Source organism: Atractosteus spatula, chromosome 5 (genome assembly GCF_055471065.1).
Source record: "Atractosteus spatula isolate fAtrSpa1 chromosome 5, fAtrSpa1.hap1, whole genome shotgun sequence".
NCBI lineage: Eukaryota > Metazoa > Chordata > Actinopteri > Semionotiformes > Lepisosteidae > Atractosteus > Atractosteus spatula.
In genome coordinates, this window is record NC_142710.1 from 14,008,271 (window position 1) to 14,025,683 (window position 17,413).

A 17,413-nucleotide genomic window follows, 5' to 3' on the forward strand; every position below is an offset into this window, starting at 1 on the left:
TTTCTGTTGTAAACAGGAAGTCAGAGTTAAAGTCCATCATTCTTCAAATGTAGTTTTAAACAGACTTCAAATACACTATTCTAAATAGTAATAAAAGCCAGAATAATAGAGTGGAGCACAGATGAGGTTATCTGGCCTGTAAGTATCCTGTCATTATTAGTCCAGTTAACAGTAAAGTGTACTGCAGGGTTAGGTGCTGTCCTGTAGCTGTCAAGACAACACAATTATTCAAAGATGACGTATTATTGTGTATCTGAAGGTGTCTATAATCTTAGGTTTCTATCTAAAATGTTTCAGTGCTGGCAGCAGACATACAGTAAATTTCATGGTTCCATCTTGAAGTGTTTCTTCCTCTTTGTGTTTCCTGAAGATTAGTGGTATCTCTCACTCTCACTGAACAACAACTCTCAACAACAACAATTGTACTGCAATTAACATAGTGAACATCCTGTCAGTATAAAAAAGGTTAGTGCGAAAACACTGTAAGTGTCCTGCTGTAATGGGAGCCTTTAAACACTGTACAATATACTGTATGTCTTAATCATTTTGGTTTAATTCTGTGTTACATACAGTGATGTTCAGTTCCTTATAGTGCTGGAATAGTGTCAGAGCTGTGACTAATATATCTACAGTACACTGTGTAGCGGCGAGGCTTAATAATAAGGCAGAATTAAGTGTTTCTGAGCTTCCCAAATGAGGCCCCATTTCTCTGTTCATCTCTGTGGTGCAGCCACAGAGAGACCATTAGGGTGATTTAAGGTTTCCTAGGACAGCTCCCAAAGGGGGGTGCACTTAGCTAAGCCTGGCTATCATGATCAATGGTCATCCACTGGCGCCTATCAGTCTAGGGAGTGCCGGATGGACATCTGGACTGCATTACTAAGTGTCAGGACTAAGTGACTCATATCTCACCTTGATCAACCAATCAGGGACTGGTAGGGCTGAGTAACCCACGTGGGACTCTGATGCCCATGGAACTTTCAGCCAATCAACAAGCTGAAGTTCCTCCAGGTAAAAACAGGCAACACAGGCCTGGAGATTCAGATTCAACAAGATTCAGATTCGGGAGATTCAGTAAGATTCTGGAGAGGATTCTGTGGACTGTTCTAAAGGGAATTCAAAGGAGAATTCCAGGGCAGGACGGCCCAGGAGCAGAAGGCTCCCAAGGGCAGGACATTCTCGCAGCGCGCCTCCTGACCATCCCGAGACTCAGCCCGGACAACCACGGAACGGCCAGTGTGTCCGAGTGCCAGAACTTTCCTTTGTTCTAAGAGTCTAGAGTGGAGGTTGCCAGAGAGTAACCAGCAGCAGGCCTCGTGGACAGGTCAGAACTGTGGACAGCTGAATCACTATTCAGAACTAGCTCTTCATCAGGAACGAACCGGTCCTCTTCCTGACTTGCTGGGATCCACAGTCATCTTTTCTCCTGTGCACAAACTTTGCTAGTTAAAGCCAACACTAACTAGCCGGTCAGCGAGCATCAGCAGCGCACCGTCGCAAGCCGCACAGCACAGCCTGGCACGGAGCCAGAGAGCGCGGATTGGACAGCAACAAGCCTGCAGCTGATTGTTTGTGCCCGCAGGAGATCTGAATTCCCAAGAAATTGGATGAGTATTCAACTTCAATGCATTACAGCTCGAGAATTCAATTGTTATCCCAACCAGTTGATATCAATTTAATTCCTAAGAGTTATGTACTTGTTTTGAGTATCTAATGTAGAAGTTATAACCAAGTTCATTTACGAAACGGTCTTAATGAATGATATACTGAACGTATGTCCTCTTGATGTGTAACACTTCGTAACTGATTGAATATATACCTTTTGTATTCTGATAACCCTCTCGATAAGATCTGTTAGGTTTACATGCATATTCTATGTATTAATAAATGTATCCTCGTGTATTAGTACCTGTGTGTGTGCGTTGTTTGAGTTATATCGCATGGTTGGATTCTAAAGCCATCAAAAGAATCAATTTTGTGATTTACTGCTACAATTAATAATTGTCTCAGTAAATGCCCAAACCCTACAGAACTGGTGCCTTCAGAGAGCCACTATGATTACATATTTGGCGTCCCTGAACGGCTATGAAACACTACATTTATATGGCGTCCCTGGCACGGGCGTGGCAAGACTGAAATGAATCAACCAAGCGGAATAATTCATATAAAACGCCGCGGGTTTCATACACGACAATACAGTGTGCTGAAAGCCGAAAGGAAAAAAGTTCCCCTTGCTCTTTAAGCAGTGCTTGATTGTTTTGTGATCTTTTGCAATCTACCGGGTTGATTGCATACTTGATCTTGTGGTTTTCTGTGGTAAAACTGTGATTTCGTGCTTAAAAGTAATACTCTTTAAGTTTAACGATGGTTGCTAAAAGGTCTGAATTCGAGTCGCTATTAAGCACTCTCTCTAGCAGCGACAAGTCTGACCACGATCTCTTCCATATCTCCGTCAGCGGAGAAGCTAGAAGAATAAATCTCCATTCTCTGAGAGAGCTAGCGAAGGACATAGAGAGATTTGACCCCGCAGTGTCAGAGAATAATATCGAGAGTTATATTCAAGACCTCAGGTATAACCTGCAGTTCCTGCCAAACGCCACAGAACAGGAGAAAGTGTTTCTGGTCAGGAAAACTACCAGCAGAGCTGTACATGAGTGGATGGCTAGGCAGATGAAAGAAGTCTGTAATGACTTTGAGCAGCTATGTCATGCACTTATCGAAGAATACAGTGCGTTTATTGACCCGACTGCTGCGATAGCCGCCGCTCTTAACATTAAGCACGAGAGAGCAGAGTCCCCTCGCGAATATTACGAGAGACTTAGACGAACTTATTTTGCAGGGCGAAATGATGAGGGTTGCGAAGAGAACATACATTTCAAGGGTTTATTCATTGCGAATCTCCACCCATCAGTCAGAAAGATGATCTTAATGCATACAGATGCACAGACCATGAAAATGACTGATATTAAGAGATTCGTGCAGAAAGCCTGGGAGTATGATGTCCAAAGTCGCTCTGAGCAAAAAGCTGCTAAAGCGACTGTGTTCGCCGTCAGAGCCAGCAGGGTTAATTCCCTCCTGCTCGAAGGAGCACAGGCTCCTGAGCTGGCTAAGCCCCGTTCCAAAGCACTCACACAGGACCGCACCCAGCGTCCTAAGTGCCATGAGAACACCGGGGAAGGGAAAGGGCTAGAAAAGGCTGAACAAAAGGATTCAGTAGCCGCCCGCCTGGCCAGGCTTGAACAAGCTTTATTAGGACAGGGACAACCGCTCCCCAAGGCTGCCGGAAGCGTGAATGAGCTGATACTCTCCACTGGAGGAGGCGGAGACCCGCCCCCTCTCACTCCCTCAGTCTATCTGATTGAGCGGAAGGGTTCCTGCCAGGATGAGGTCAGCCACTCCCAAGCGAGTGCTGACTCCACCCCTGAAGTCACAGAGCAGGCAGTAAAACACAGAGGAAAAGCACGAAGCTTTTACCTCAAGGCTGCCATGGGAGATGTCTTACCCAGTGAGACGCTGATTGACACTGAGGTTGAAAGGTGTTTGATGTCACACGGCAAGCTCAAACGGGTAGAAAAAGAAAAGGGTATGCGACTCAGAGTGGAACCTTTGGTGGATCACCAGAAAGGCAAAGTGTGGAAACAGGTCAAGGCTCCTAAGCCTTCTGTACAGAAGGAAAGGGGGGCCAAGAGGCAGACTGTGCTTACACAGTGCCCACCGAACACAGAAGCCTATGCGGAGATTCCTTCTGTTCCCTCTGGACAAGAAATAAAAATATTTTCTTGTTCCCCGGATATACAGGGAAGTCGTGCCCTGGCCAAGGTCCCAACAGCCTCCATGCCACAGGAGCGGTGCTCCGAGCAGCCGCCTGATCCACCAGGTAAAGCACACACCTTTTACATCCCTAAAGAGGAGCAGATCTCCCCACCTGGCGATGAAAAGGAGCTTTCCCTGTGCACCCTGGCACCCAAGAGGGGTCAGGACCACCACCCTGCAGTGGTGGAAGGGATCCAGATGGCAGGAGAGCAGGTTGGTGATGTAGCCCTCGCCCTTAGCCCTGAGAGGTCCTCTATTAGTGAGGATCTGCTTGAGCAGCTGTCACAGGGCCACCGCCAGGTGCCCCTGGTGCAACATTCACAGGTTAGACAGGAGGTCCAGCTGGACGCTGAGACTACTGCGCTGTGGACACACCTGATCCCAGATGCCGATTCCCTCTGCTGTGACCCAGGGAACCTGCAGTCAGGTAACATTATTTCTCACAACTACCAGGTAGTGAGTGAGACTGACCTGATTGTTCCTGCCTCGACAGCAGGGTTGCCAACACACCCAGTCCCCCAGAAGGGACAGGGAATGAAAGCCGAGCCGGTTTTCTTACAGCCACCAGCTCAGTCTGTCAGTCTGAGTCTGACCAACAGTGGTTCACCCAGACTGGAGCTGGATGGTCAAGCCACCCGCCTGCCAGTGCAGGACATCGCAAAGAGGGGTATCAGAATCCCCGCCTGCACTGACATGGGCCTGGTGGGTGATAGTAAGTTCAAAGACAATGAACTAGCTATCCCAGTGCTGGGGCAGCTCCCTGAACCCCTAGCGAGGGAAGGGGGGAGCGAGCAGGTGTCCTACACCCACGCCCAGCGAACGATTGTAAACATGCCGATAGAGGGATTCCTCAATCAGGAAGTGTGCACGGTGGACCGGAACAGTGAGAATGGGGTAACAATCTCAGATCACTCAGGTGCTCCAGATGACCACTCAGCCGAGGGTCAGGCATGGTCCACCGCTGCACCGCCCCCTGCAGGGTTCCTAGAGCACAGGCATGAACAAATCGAAAAAGTAGATGCCCTGGAAAAGGAGGAGCAGCATCAGCAGCTGCGTCAGATCTCCCCAGATTTCCAGGATGTTGGTGCCCAAGATGCCACATGGCATACTGAGAAAGACACCATGTACACGCTGCGCCAGCTTAGAAAGGCGACAGTCACTCAGAAGGAGATGACTGGGATCAGCCACCCGAAAAGACTTTTGGGAGGACTGATCGCTGCCGCCACTGTTGCACGTTTGCTTTTTCTGGTAGGTTTGTGTGCTACTGGCACTCTCACCCTGACTGCCCCAAGAAGGCAGGTGTCAGAGATGCCAGAGGGTAGTGACAGACTGTATCGACAGCATCAAAAGTTGGAAAGCTTAGGGAAAACCCTACAGGCAATTTCCTATGCAACAGGGTTAAACCTTATTCCCCAACCAGTGGACATGATTGTTGGTGTTATACAGTGGGTTTATGCTTGTGTGCAACAGGCCAGAATGTTGACACAAGACCTGTTAAGGGAGTTTAGTGCCACTGTAGCCAGTCTAACCACGGCACAATTCCCAACCCACTTGATTCCACTCTTCTCAGTAGAGGAGTGTGTGACATTAACCCCATCGTTCATAGCTCACCCAGAAGGCAAACCAAGATTGAATTCGGTTCCAAATCTTGAGATGGGTATGGCTACCAAAGCTATCCATTGGCTGTGTCTAAACGATTCACCAATGAAGGGTGTAAAGCTACTAACGAGCAGAGGAAGGTTAATGAACCCCATGAAGAGCAGGTGGGAAGTAAATGGCTGGTCAGCACACCACGTTTAACTGACACTGTGACTTGTGACAGGCATGATGCAGCTACCTAATAAAACAGTTCCTTTAAGTTCCTGAGGAGGCCATAGTACAGCATGGTAACTTAACACTGTACGGTCTAGAACCAGACAACATAAGACCAAACTTGAGGTCGTGGATGCCTTCAGGTGCCACACTATTGAATTGGATAGAAATCCAAGAAACAGTAAGCCCTGAAGAGGTACAGGTAGTTGAGTTTGCTTTAATGGAACAAACCTCCAAACCACCCTAGCAGATACCCAACACAGGTGTTCTGGTTTATCGGGGGGCTGGGAACAGGAACTGTTGTTATTGTAACACTACCGCCGGGTAGCTGGATCATGACTGGATGTACTCTGAATGCTGTACTCTCACATCAAGATGTACTCTGGGTAGCACGAATGAGTCAAAGGTAGCATGTCAAAAGAAAGGAAGTGACTTCTCCCCAAATATCTACCACAGAGGTATCAGATATTGACAGTGAACTTCCTGATGTGTAATTCCTAGACTTAGATAATGTCTCCTACCGTTTTTATACATACTCCAGATGTTATTCATCCTGTTTGTATCCAATGCTGGTTCCGGTATGAATTCTCGAGGAGTAATGTGGACATTTAAGATTAATGTTCTAATGGCAAGGGACATCACTTAACTCTGTTTTTGTTTTGAAGGCAACAACGCCTCAGGACCTCGTGACCTTCAAAAAGGGGGGATATGTAGCGGCGAGGCTTAATAATAAGGCAGAATTAAGTGTTTCTGAGCTTCCCAAATGAGGCCCCATTTCTCTGTTCATCTCTGTGGTGCAGCCACAGAGAGACCATTAGGGTGATTTAAGGTTTCCTAGGACAGCTCCCAAAGGGGGGTGCACTTAGCTAAGCCTGGCTATCATGATCAATGGTCATCCACTGGCGCCTATCAGTCTAGGGAGTGCCGGATGGACATCTGGACTGCATTACTAAGTGTCAGGACTAAGTGACTCATATCTCACCTTGATCAACCAATCAGGGACTGGTAGGGCTGAGTAACCCACGTGGGACTCTGATGCCCATGGAACTTTCAGCCAATCAACAAGCTGAAGTTCCTCCAGGTAAAAACAGGCAACACAGGCCTGGAGATTCAGATTCAACAAGATTCAGATTCGGGAGATTCAGTAAGATTCTGGAGAGGATTCTGTGGACTGTTCTAAAGGGAATTCAAAGGAGAATTCCAGGGCAGGACGGCCCAGGAGCAGAAGGCTCCCAAGGGCAGGACATTCTCGCAGCGCGCCTCCTGACCATCCCGAGACTCAGCCCGGACAACCACGGAACGGCCAGTGTGTCCGAGTGCCAGAACTTTCCTTTGTTCTAAGAGTCTAGAGTGGAGGTTGCCAGAGAGTAACCAGCAGCAGGCCTCGTGGACAGGTCAGAACTGTGGACAGCTGAATCACTATTCAGAACTAGCTCTTCATCAGGAACGAACCGGTCCTCTTCCTGACTTGCTGGGATCCACAGTCATCTTTTCTCCTGTGCACAAACTTTGCTAGTTAAAGCCAACACTAACTAGCCGGTCAGCGAGCATCAGCAGCGCACCGTCGCAAGCCACACAGCACAGCCTGGCACGGAGCCAGAGAGCGCGGATTGGACAGCAACAAGCCTGCAGCTGATTGTTTGTGCCCGCAGGAGATCTGAATTCCCAAGAAATTGGATGAGTATTCAACTTCAATGCATTACAGCTCGAGAATTCAATTGTTATCCCAACCAGTTGATATCAATTTAATTCCTAAGAGTTATGTACTTGTTTTGAGTATCTAATGTAGAAGTTATAACCAAGTTCATTTACGAAACGGTCTTAATGAATGATATACTGAACGTATGTCCTCTTGATGTGTAACACTTCGTAACTGATTGAATATATACCTTTTGTATTCTGATAACCCTCTCGATAAGATCTGTTAGGTTTACATGCATATTCTATGTATTAATAAATGTATCCTCGTGTATTAGTACCTGTGTGTGTGCGTTGTTTGAGTTATATCGCATGGTTGGATTCTAAAGCCATCAAAAGAATCAATTTTGTGATTTACTGCTACAATTAATAATTGTCTCAGTAAATGCCCAAACCCTACAGAACTGGTGCCTTCAGAGAGCCACTATGATTACATATTTGGCGTCCCTGAACGGCTATGAAACACTACAACTGGAAGGAGTGACAGTGAGATCAGTCAGATACAGCAGTGTGTGAGTGATCAGTCAGGACTGAAGCTGCTGTGTGCTGGAGTGACAGTGAGGTCAGTCAGATACAGCAGTGTGTGAGTGATCAGTCAGGACTGAAGCTGCTGTGTGCTGGAGTGACAGTGAGGTCAGTCAGATACAGCAGTGTGTGAGTGATCAGTCAGGACTGAAGCTGCTGTGAACTGGAGTGACAGTGAGATCAGTCAGATACAGCAGTGTGTGAGTGATCAGTCAGTCAGGACTGAAGCTGCTGTGTGCTGGAGTGACAGTGAGATCAGTCAGATACAGCAGTGTGTGAGTGATCAGTCAGTCAGGACTGAAGCTGCTGTGTGCTGGAGTGACAGTGAGATCAGTCAGATACAGCAGTGTGTGAGTGAACAGTCAGTCAGGACTGAAGCTGCTGTGTGCTGGAGTGACAGTGAGATCAGACAGATACAGCAGTGTGTGAGTGATCAGTCAGTCAGGACTGAAGCTGCTGTGTGCTGGAGTGACAGTGAGATCAGTCAGATACAGCAGTGTGTGAGTGATCAGTCAGTCAGGACTGAAGCTGCTGTGTGCTGGAGTGACAGTGAGATCAGTCAGATACAGCAGTGTGTGAGTGATCAGTCAGTCAGGACTGAAGCTGCTGTGTGCTGGAGTGACAGTGAGATCAGTCAGATACAGCAGTGTGTGAGTGATCAGTCAGGACTGAAGCTGCTGTGTGCTGGAGTGACAGTGAGATCAGTCAGATACAGCAGTGTGTGAGTGATCAGTCAGGACTGAAGCTGCTGTGTGCTGGAGTGACAGTGAGATCAGTCAGATACAGCAGTGTGTGAGTGATCAGTCAGGACTGAAGCTGCTGTGTGCTGGAGTGACAGTGAGGTCAGTCAGATACAGCAGTGTGTGAGTGATCAATCAGGTCAGCACTAAAGCTGAGAGAAACACCTCACTGTGGTACGACAGCCGGATCTTTCATTTTGAGTAACATCTTTTTGATTCAAGGGTGATGTTTATCCAATCAAAATGTATTTTTGTTTTGGTTGATAACGTCAGATCAATCAGATTTTTTTCTTATTTCAGAAATGATGTCTGACCAGTTAGAGTGTCTCTGTGTGACTCTTCTGCTTCTCCTCCAGTCTTCTGTGTTGACATCAGGTACAGTGAAGAGAGACTCCTGAATTTTATTAGACCTTCTGTGACTTTTCCACACTGAACAGGAACAGTAACTCATGGTAACTCACGAGTTTAGAATGGATGGATAGATGGAAATATCTCCCCAAACAATTTACTTTGTGACGTGATTAGTATGTTCTATATCACTAGGAAAATCAAAATATTTATTAAGCATTGTGACGGAGTGGGGTGTTATCTTCACTGTGTCTGTCACTGGATTGTATTCTGATGTCTCAGGTGTGAGACAGAGTACTGGCGAGGGGGTTGATCGGTAAGGATCTTGTTCCGAGTGTAAATACCTGGTCTTAATGTCTTCTTTCGATAAGGAAAGAGCTGTGCCTCAGCTGAATTGCTGTTAGCGTGTCACGGATGTCAGAAGGGACGAACCTTGGAATGGCAGGAGAGCGGAAAAAGACCCTAAGCATAGTGGTGAGACGGGGGTTAGCACGGGCTCAGCAGTTCAGGAGTCATGTAGAAACCTGTGCCCTCAGGCAGCGGACGTGGGGCGACCTGGTGCCAGGCGGGTCTCAGGACATCCGAACGTCAATGCTGAGTGAAGGGGAATGAGTGACCCAGAAATATGTAGCCCCAGAGAGAGAGACACTGGAAGGACAGCAAAACACAGGAAACCAGGAACCGGACAGAGTAGGAGCGCCCTCTGGCTGCAGAGGGCGTGACATAGCATGGTGCTGACTCAAACACCCAGATACTCCAGTGAGCTGCTGATACACCTGCGAGCTCATGAGTGTCAGCTGCATTCTCACGCAGACGAGAGAGAGGTGATTTTGGTTTCACCTTCTTTATCGCCCTCCCGTTTCACCTGGATTAATGCGATTTTTCTTTCCCTGTGTCACAGTTAAACAGTCACTGTGTACAGTTAAACCTCTGGAATGTCACTGACACAATAACACAACATACACACACCAGTGGCTGTAAGATCACTCCTTTGTGTTGTAGTTTCACAGCGCTGCTTTAAACACAATCTGAACCAGGTGATTGTGGATCAGTCTTCCAGCTAAAACTTCATGGGTAAAATAAGAACAATTGGAAGCCATCCTGTAATGCCTAAAAGACATGTATATGTTTACTTTACTGTTTATTTTATTGAAAGCCAAATTTAAGCTTTTCTCTTTAAATATGTGTTCTGGTTTGTCTAACTTTACAATATTATCCTGCATAGATTAAGTTTGCCTTGGTTAAAGTAGTCCAGTACAAATTAAAAATAACCTTAAATACAGTCTAATTAAACTAGACGGACAGAAATTAAAGTAAGGATCTGTGACCTTTGCCATCATGGTGATGTCATGTGAGATAACAGTGGTCAGGGCTCCAGCACCATGATCAGTGACTCTACACCCCTGTGTGTGATCTATTTCAGTGTGATCATTCCTCTAGAAGAGGGCACAGTTTGTCTCAGTGTGTTTGTCTGTGTGGAGGCTGAAGACTCATGACAGCTGTGTGCTCTTTCTTTCAGAGAGATTCCAGGTTCATGGTCCTGCTGCTCCTGTTGTTGTGTCCCCTGGTGAAGACGCTGTCCTGCCCTGTTACCTCTCACCCAGCATCAGCGCTGTGGACTTAGAAATCAGATGGTTTCGAGGGGATTACACTGCCCCTGTATGCTTGTACGAAAACCGGAAGTATAACTCTGACACACAGAACCCAGCCTATAGGGACAGAGCTGAGCTGTTCCTGCAGGAGCTCCCCAGAGGCAACGTGTCTCTAAAGCTCACAAACGTGAGTCTCTCTGATCATGGACAGTATAAGTGTTTGGTGGAGTCTGTGGATCATCATGATGACACTCTTATTGACCTGGCTGTTAGAGGTGAGTGTTCTTTTATAATTATAGTGTTTTAAATGAAATAATACAGTTTGTTTTTAACCATTACCAAGTGGCAAAATTACAGATGGATGTGGGAGCTAACAGGTCCACACTCATTAGTTATTTTATTTAGAGAGCTTGCAGCAAAGAAGCCAGAGGTGTTTAACACTGAGACTGAGCTGTAGGTGGATTGGGTTTACAGGAACTGTGCTCCAGTTCAGTGAGCTTCTCTTGGAATCCACTCTGCTGGTTGGGTCAATTATAGATCTTAAGGGATTGAATACACTGCGAGCTCTATAGTGACTAACAGGAGAGTCTGCAGCGATTGGAGGAGAAATGTGTCTCTCATTGATGCTCATCATGACAAGACTTCAGACACTGTTACTTCACAAAAAACAATCTGAAGATCTGTCAATTAGGATGTTTTCTTTATTGGCAGATATTTCAGTTTCTCTTCACTCCCCTGGAGGAGGTCAGACCCAGCTGCTGTGCAGAGCAGAGGGCTGGTTCCCTGCACCTGCAGTGATCTGGACAGACAGGGATGGACACTGTCCAGCAACACAGTGGAGAGGGACAGTCAGGGGCTCCTCAGTGTCAGCAGCTACATCCCAGTCCAGCAGGAGTCCAACATCTTCTCCTGTCTGGTCAGAAGTACACAGCCCAAGGCAGATGTGGAATCTCAGCTCCACGTACCCAGTGAGTACTGAATATGATGGTTGTACTTTTTAAAGGTCATTAAGATGTAATATGTAATAAGTGCAATCAGTAAGAGTACACAGAGTAAGACAGAAGACAGGCTTTAGTATCCCCAAGGGGCAATTTGTTTTAAAGTAGCAGATAATACAAAGAAAAACAGACACATAAACATGACCTAGAAATTAAACTGTTGAGCAAGGTTACAACTACAAGTATCAATGAGAACCTCAACCTGTTTGTTTTTAAATTGGGAAATCTCTATCTGTTTTCTAAGGGGAGTAGCTGGAATTCATGAGACAAAGAGAGTGAAATGTCCTCCAGGATGGAAAATGCTTTACGCATGACTCGTAACTCAGAGACATGGGAGAGGGTCGAAAGATCAGCTCCAATGACTTTCTGGCACAGTTTGACTATACTCCTCAGTTTGTTCTTGGATCAGGGCAAAAGGTCATGATAAAACATGACCGACAAAAAAATCATCAACCTTAGAATGCTTAAACCTTCTTGAGAAAAATGGACGTTGTTCATTTTTCAAATAGAATCAACATTTGCCAACTTGCAGTTCAGAGCCCCTAAAGAGTAACAGTATTATTTTCTCAGTTTCAGCAATACATTAATCGACAAATGCGAAAATACTAGTCAGAAGATACAGTATCACCATTCCTTCAGCTCTGTTAGTCTGCCTGATATATCACACGTTATCTGGAGGATGACATTCACACTAGTGTGAGAAACAGCTCCATTCTGGGACACAGCTCCTGGGACACACACAGTCTGCTTCACCCTCTGAAAGCTCTAGTTACTCCTTGGATGTTTTTGGTGTGTAAGGGCTGTGTGTTAAGAGATGTTAAATATTACATCACAAACAAACATATAGTAACAACAGCTATTTACAAATCATGTTTAAATCCGAGACCCAGAATATTGTCCCGGATTTACTCTGGATTAACTCTGTGGGAACCAGTTTTCTAGGTGGTGGTCTTTGTGTCAGTGGGATCACATTCCTGTGCTGTTTTCCAGGAGACTTTTTCCCTGGGCCCTCTGGATGGATGGTGGCTCTCTGTGTAACAGCAGTTGTGACTGTAGCAGCATCAGCACTTCTGGTGATCCAGTGGGGGAGAGTGGACAGTATGTGCTCATTATGTAAATACAGTGCATTGAAATCACTTCAGACCTTTAGTATGGTGTACCTTTTTGGGAAGTAATGAAATGATGACTTAAACATTTTGTTTAAACTGTATAAATATTTTTCATTCAAAACCTACATTTTTAAACTGGACACATCAGGTAAATTACTGGAAATGTATCCAGAAACACCAGAGAAAAAACGGAAATGTGTTGATTGTATAAGTATTCAGACACGTGAACTCAATACTTGGTGGAAGCACCTCTGGTAGCAACTACAGTCACGAGTCTTTCTGGGTTTGTTTTAATGGACTTTCTCTCATCTGGCCAGAGTTGCTCGATATGTCTCTAGCTGCTTAGGCATCACTTATAAAGATCAGTTCTCTAGTCCACGGGGAAGCTGTAAAGAGGGAGATGGGATGGAGACAGGATGAATACAAGAATACAATACAAGAATTGGTGTTTGCAAGAGATAGATAAATATATAACAAATGATTGTGATTTGAAACAGTTGGATAAAATTGGCTCTGTTCATCATTATCCCCCTGAACTTCAGTTTCATGAGGAACAACAACATCCAAGGATCAGATGCTCTGGGAGTGTTTGTTGGGTATGTCACTAATATACGTTTGCTACACCCTGGGCTCCTCAGAAAGGACAGCAGAAGGATTGGTACATGAACAGTGTGCCAATCTGCAGGACTGCCTGCTTCAGAACAGCAGAATTGGCTTGGATTTGAGCTTCTAAAGACCAGGGACATCTTCATCTTCAGTGTTAAAGAATACACCTTGAAGAGCTACTAAGAAGGCTGCAGTAAATTGAAACGAGTGACGAGAAGTTGTTCAGTGGAGAATCCAGATTCTTTTTGAAGAGAAAACTTGACCAAAACTGAAATAGCCTGGAAATGAACTGTAATGATTACATATTGATTAGCAAGAGAAAGCCATTGGAGAATGGACTTTTTTTTAAGACCTTGAAGAAAGGAAGCGATTGGGTATAATTCAAAAAGGCCAAATGTTGGCAGTAGGACACCTGCTGACTGAAGCAGGGGTAGGACGCCGGGCAGATCTGGGGCTGAGGAGGAGGCATCAAGAGCGGCAGGGGCAAGAGGGAGGAACCCAGGACAGAAAGCACCAAAGTGTTGGGCCAGGGTGGAAGCCACAGACAGAGACAGAAGGAAAGATGGACATTAACTTAAAAAGAGAAGGCAGACATTAAGAGCTGTAGGATGCCAGTTGACCGAGCCAGTGATAGGCGGCCTGAAACTAACAGATACAGTAGATACCTGATTTTCTTTCTGTTTTTTGTAGTTTGGAGAACGATCCATGTACAAACAAATAATGCGTGAAGCAATTGCAAGACGTATAATATATTTCTCTGTTGTTCCCACTTGTCTTCTCTTTCCTTCTTTGTCATTTTGGAACATGTAAGGAATGAAATAATGCAACAAAAATCAAGAAGAGGTGTATGCAAGATAGATATATATATATAGTGAAAGGCGGTTATGATTGTGATTTAAAACAGCTGAGTGAAATTGTCTTTCTCGGTCGTCATCCCTCCCAAACTGCTGTTAAGAACTTCCATTTAGTGTGACTCTTCAAATGCCAGTGGTGGAGTCTGGGTTACTGACCCCATGAGGAATCTGACAGGTCTGATATTAGTACGACTCTTTAAAAGCCAGTCTTATTACAGGGATCTGCGTCAGTGTGACAGTCTCGTCTCCTCGTGTCTCTTGTCTGTTTCTGACACTGAGGGAACCTGAATTATATCGGTGTGACTATAACAGAGTATCAGTGCTGGATTCTGTATTAGTGTTCCTGACGGTCTGTTTCTTACAGAGGAGGAGACGCTGTGTATCTCACAGGGTAAGTAATTAATACATCTTTAATTTTCTGAATATTAAATTTCTATAGTATTTAAAAAAGGTCACATTCAGAATGCCTTTTCATTTTTTATAGTAGATACAGTATATACAGTAGTATATATAAATGCTATATATAGTTTTTGTAAAGGGATATATATAGTATAACTTATGCATAGAATATTTGCAGCAAATGTAGTGAAGAAAATTAATGTTCCATATTGTTTTGATGTTTTTTATGTTGACATTGCTAAACAGCACTGTGTGGAACATTAAATGTCATGTTTTGTACACTAGACTCATGTGAAATCTCTTTACTATTTGCAGTCAAGTTCCTCCTTCATAGAGAACTGGGTGAGTATCCAGTGGTTTGAAAGTAGCAAGTAGTGTCATTGGTGATCTCAAGGTCCCGAGCTGGAATTTGCTGTGTCTAACTGTCCTGACCTGTACTCTTCTGAGAACTAGTGACGGCACTGTAGTGACTGTCTGCTACATACTGTACAACCAAACACATCGTCTCCATTCACCTGCAAAATATTCAGACTAGAAATGATCATCTTTTCCAAGAAGAGGCTGAATGAAGATAAAGCTGTACTCTTACTCATCAGTAAAAGACACATCTTTCACAAATTATGACAATTTTATTTAAAAGCACTTTTCAAGAAATTCAGAATGTGGATATAGCCTCATGTGTTATGCTATACATAACCTCCAAACACCAAAGTGTTAAGATACTGTTGCTTCAAAAGAACTTATTACTGTAATATTCACCCCCTTAAAAATTTTAAAAGAACCAAATAAAAACCTAATTGAAATTGACTGCACTTTGAATTTGTAGTGTTTTCATTACTACTCTCCAATAAAAAAGCACCTGTTGAACTCAACACTACAATGCCCAGCTAAAAACACACATACAAGTGTCCTACTAGAAGGCAGACGGAGGTTCTTGTCTGAAGCATATAAACGCGTCTTTCAGTGTTCTGAGAAACTGTAACTTTACATTTCCTCTCTCATCTTCACAGATATTGTGAGACGCAGCCGAAACTCAGGTATGTTCACATGTACAGACTTTCACCATCACTGACATTTCTGGCCACCTTATTCCCAGTGTGGAGCCCAGTGTCTGTATCTCTGTGTTCCAGTGTGTGTCTGTGATTAACAGTTTCTGTATCGCTGTGCTCCAGTGTGTCTGTGACTAACAGTGTCTGTATCTCTGTGTTCCAGTGTGTGTCTGTGACTAACAGTGTCTGTATCTCTGTGTTCCAGTGTGTGTCTGTGACTAACAGTGTCTGTATCTCTGTGTTTCAGAGTGGCAGTGGCTGTGTAGTGCTGCAGGTAGGTCTGTCTTAGCAGGCAGGTAAAAGAATGTACACAATACATATAACATAACATAACAGTGCTGTAGGTAGGTCTGTCTCCTGTCAAAGACAAATTATTAATATTCTGCCGTTGTAACATTGAGTGCAGGTCAGTGTTTCTGTAAAATCCTCAATGTAGGATAAGGACATCATTTTAGAGGGAAACCTTAAAGATCATGGCTTCAGGGTGGAAAATTGTGTTTCTCTCTAATGGCCAATCGGAGGCTCTTCTGAAGGTGTTGATAGGTCTTTTCCCAAAGACGTCATACTGTGATCATTGCACAAATGTTTTGATGAGGATGCATACTGAAGCAGAGCCAGCGACTCTGGATTGGGAATAACTGTGGAATATCAGTGGGAATCAGGGCTGGGGACAGGCTTTTATAGAACAAAATAATAATTTATCTTCTTTCCTGTGATTTCAAGTTATCACAAGCACAGGGACACTTATAGCAGATCCTTCTACTCAGTTAGCAAGGTGAGGACCCACATACACTGAGACACTTCAGAGCAGGGTCTCTGTGTCCTGGCTACTGTGATCTACTGTCTTAGGACAGACCATCCTGATGTTCCAAACTTCCCAATCTGTAGTTCGATCCATAACTTAAAAGTTGTTTCGTGAAACCAATTAACCTACCAGCAGATCTTTGGACTATGGGAGAAAACTCACTAAACACATGGGGAACACATAGTTAAAATTCTAGAAAGTTTATTGAAAATCCCAAAACCACAGCTGTGACTTACATTTTATAAATGACACATTCTATCAGTAAGTTTTTTTCTGATCTTCAGAGACAAACTTGACTTGACGTTCTGCCAGTTAGGCTTCGCTCCAGTGAGCTCTTGACATGTCAACCAGGCTGATGGGTCAGGAGGAAGAAACAGTCATGACTGGTTCTGTTTTGATCATCAAGGCAAAAGGAAAATTCAGCAGAATCATCAGGTCTACTTTCAATTGAGTAAAAAGTGCATTTTGTTCAAAATACGCTTATAAAATGTTTTTCTCCAAAACAATGCCTTGAGTGGACAGATGGGTGTTGGAGTTCCATCTTCTCGTCACCAGAGGGCGCCTCGCGCACAGGCTGCTGGGGCAAACCATGCGGACAGCTGTATCCAATCACACATCGACTGGAGTACCTCGAGCTCCACCCCTCTGCTGCTCCGCTCCTCCGCTCTGTATAAACCGTGTTCTCACTCCTTCTCAGTGCTCATGACTGTAGACCTCTGGTTTGAGCTCAGGGCCTCTGCTTACAAGTTTTTTGTTGTTTTTTTCCCCTGTACCTAGTGTAGCGGCGAGGCTTAATAATAAGGCAGAATTAAGTGTTTCTGAGCTTCCCAAATGAGGCCCCATTTCTCTGTTCATCTCTGTGGTGCAGCCACAGAGAGACTATTCATGCAGGGTGATTTAAGGTCCTAGGACAGCTCCCAAAGGGGGATGCACTTAGCTAAGTCTGGCTATCATGATCAATGGTCATCCATTGGCGCCTATCTGTCTAGGGAGTGCCAGATGGACATCTGGACTGCATTCCTAAGTGTCAGGAGTAAGTGACTCATATCTCACCGTGGTCAACCA

General features: G+C 44.8%; 1 long non-coding RNA gene across 1 annotated transcript; it reads left to right on the plus strand.

The window, feature by feature from the left end:
- The first annotated feature begins 70 nt into the window (after positions 1-70).
- LOC148834243 (uncharacterized) lies at positions 71-10,639 on the plus strand. Its single transcript, XR_016091087.1, has 3 exons — positions 71-138; positions 8,889-8,963; positions 10,456-10,639. It is a non-coding gene; the product is annotated as an uncharacterized LOC148834243 (long non-coding RNA).
- The last annotated feature ends 6,774 nt before the right edge of the window (positions 10,640-17,413 follow it).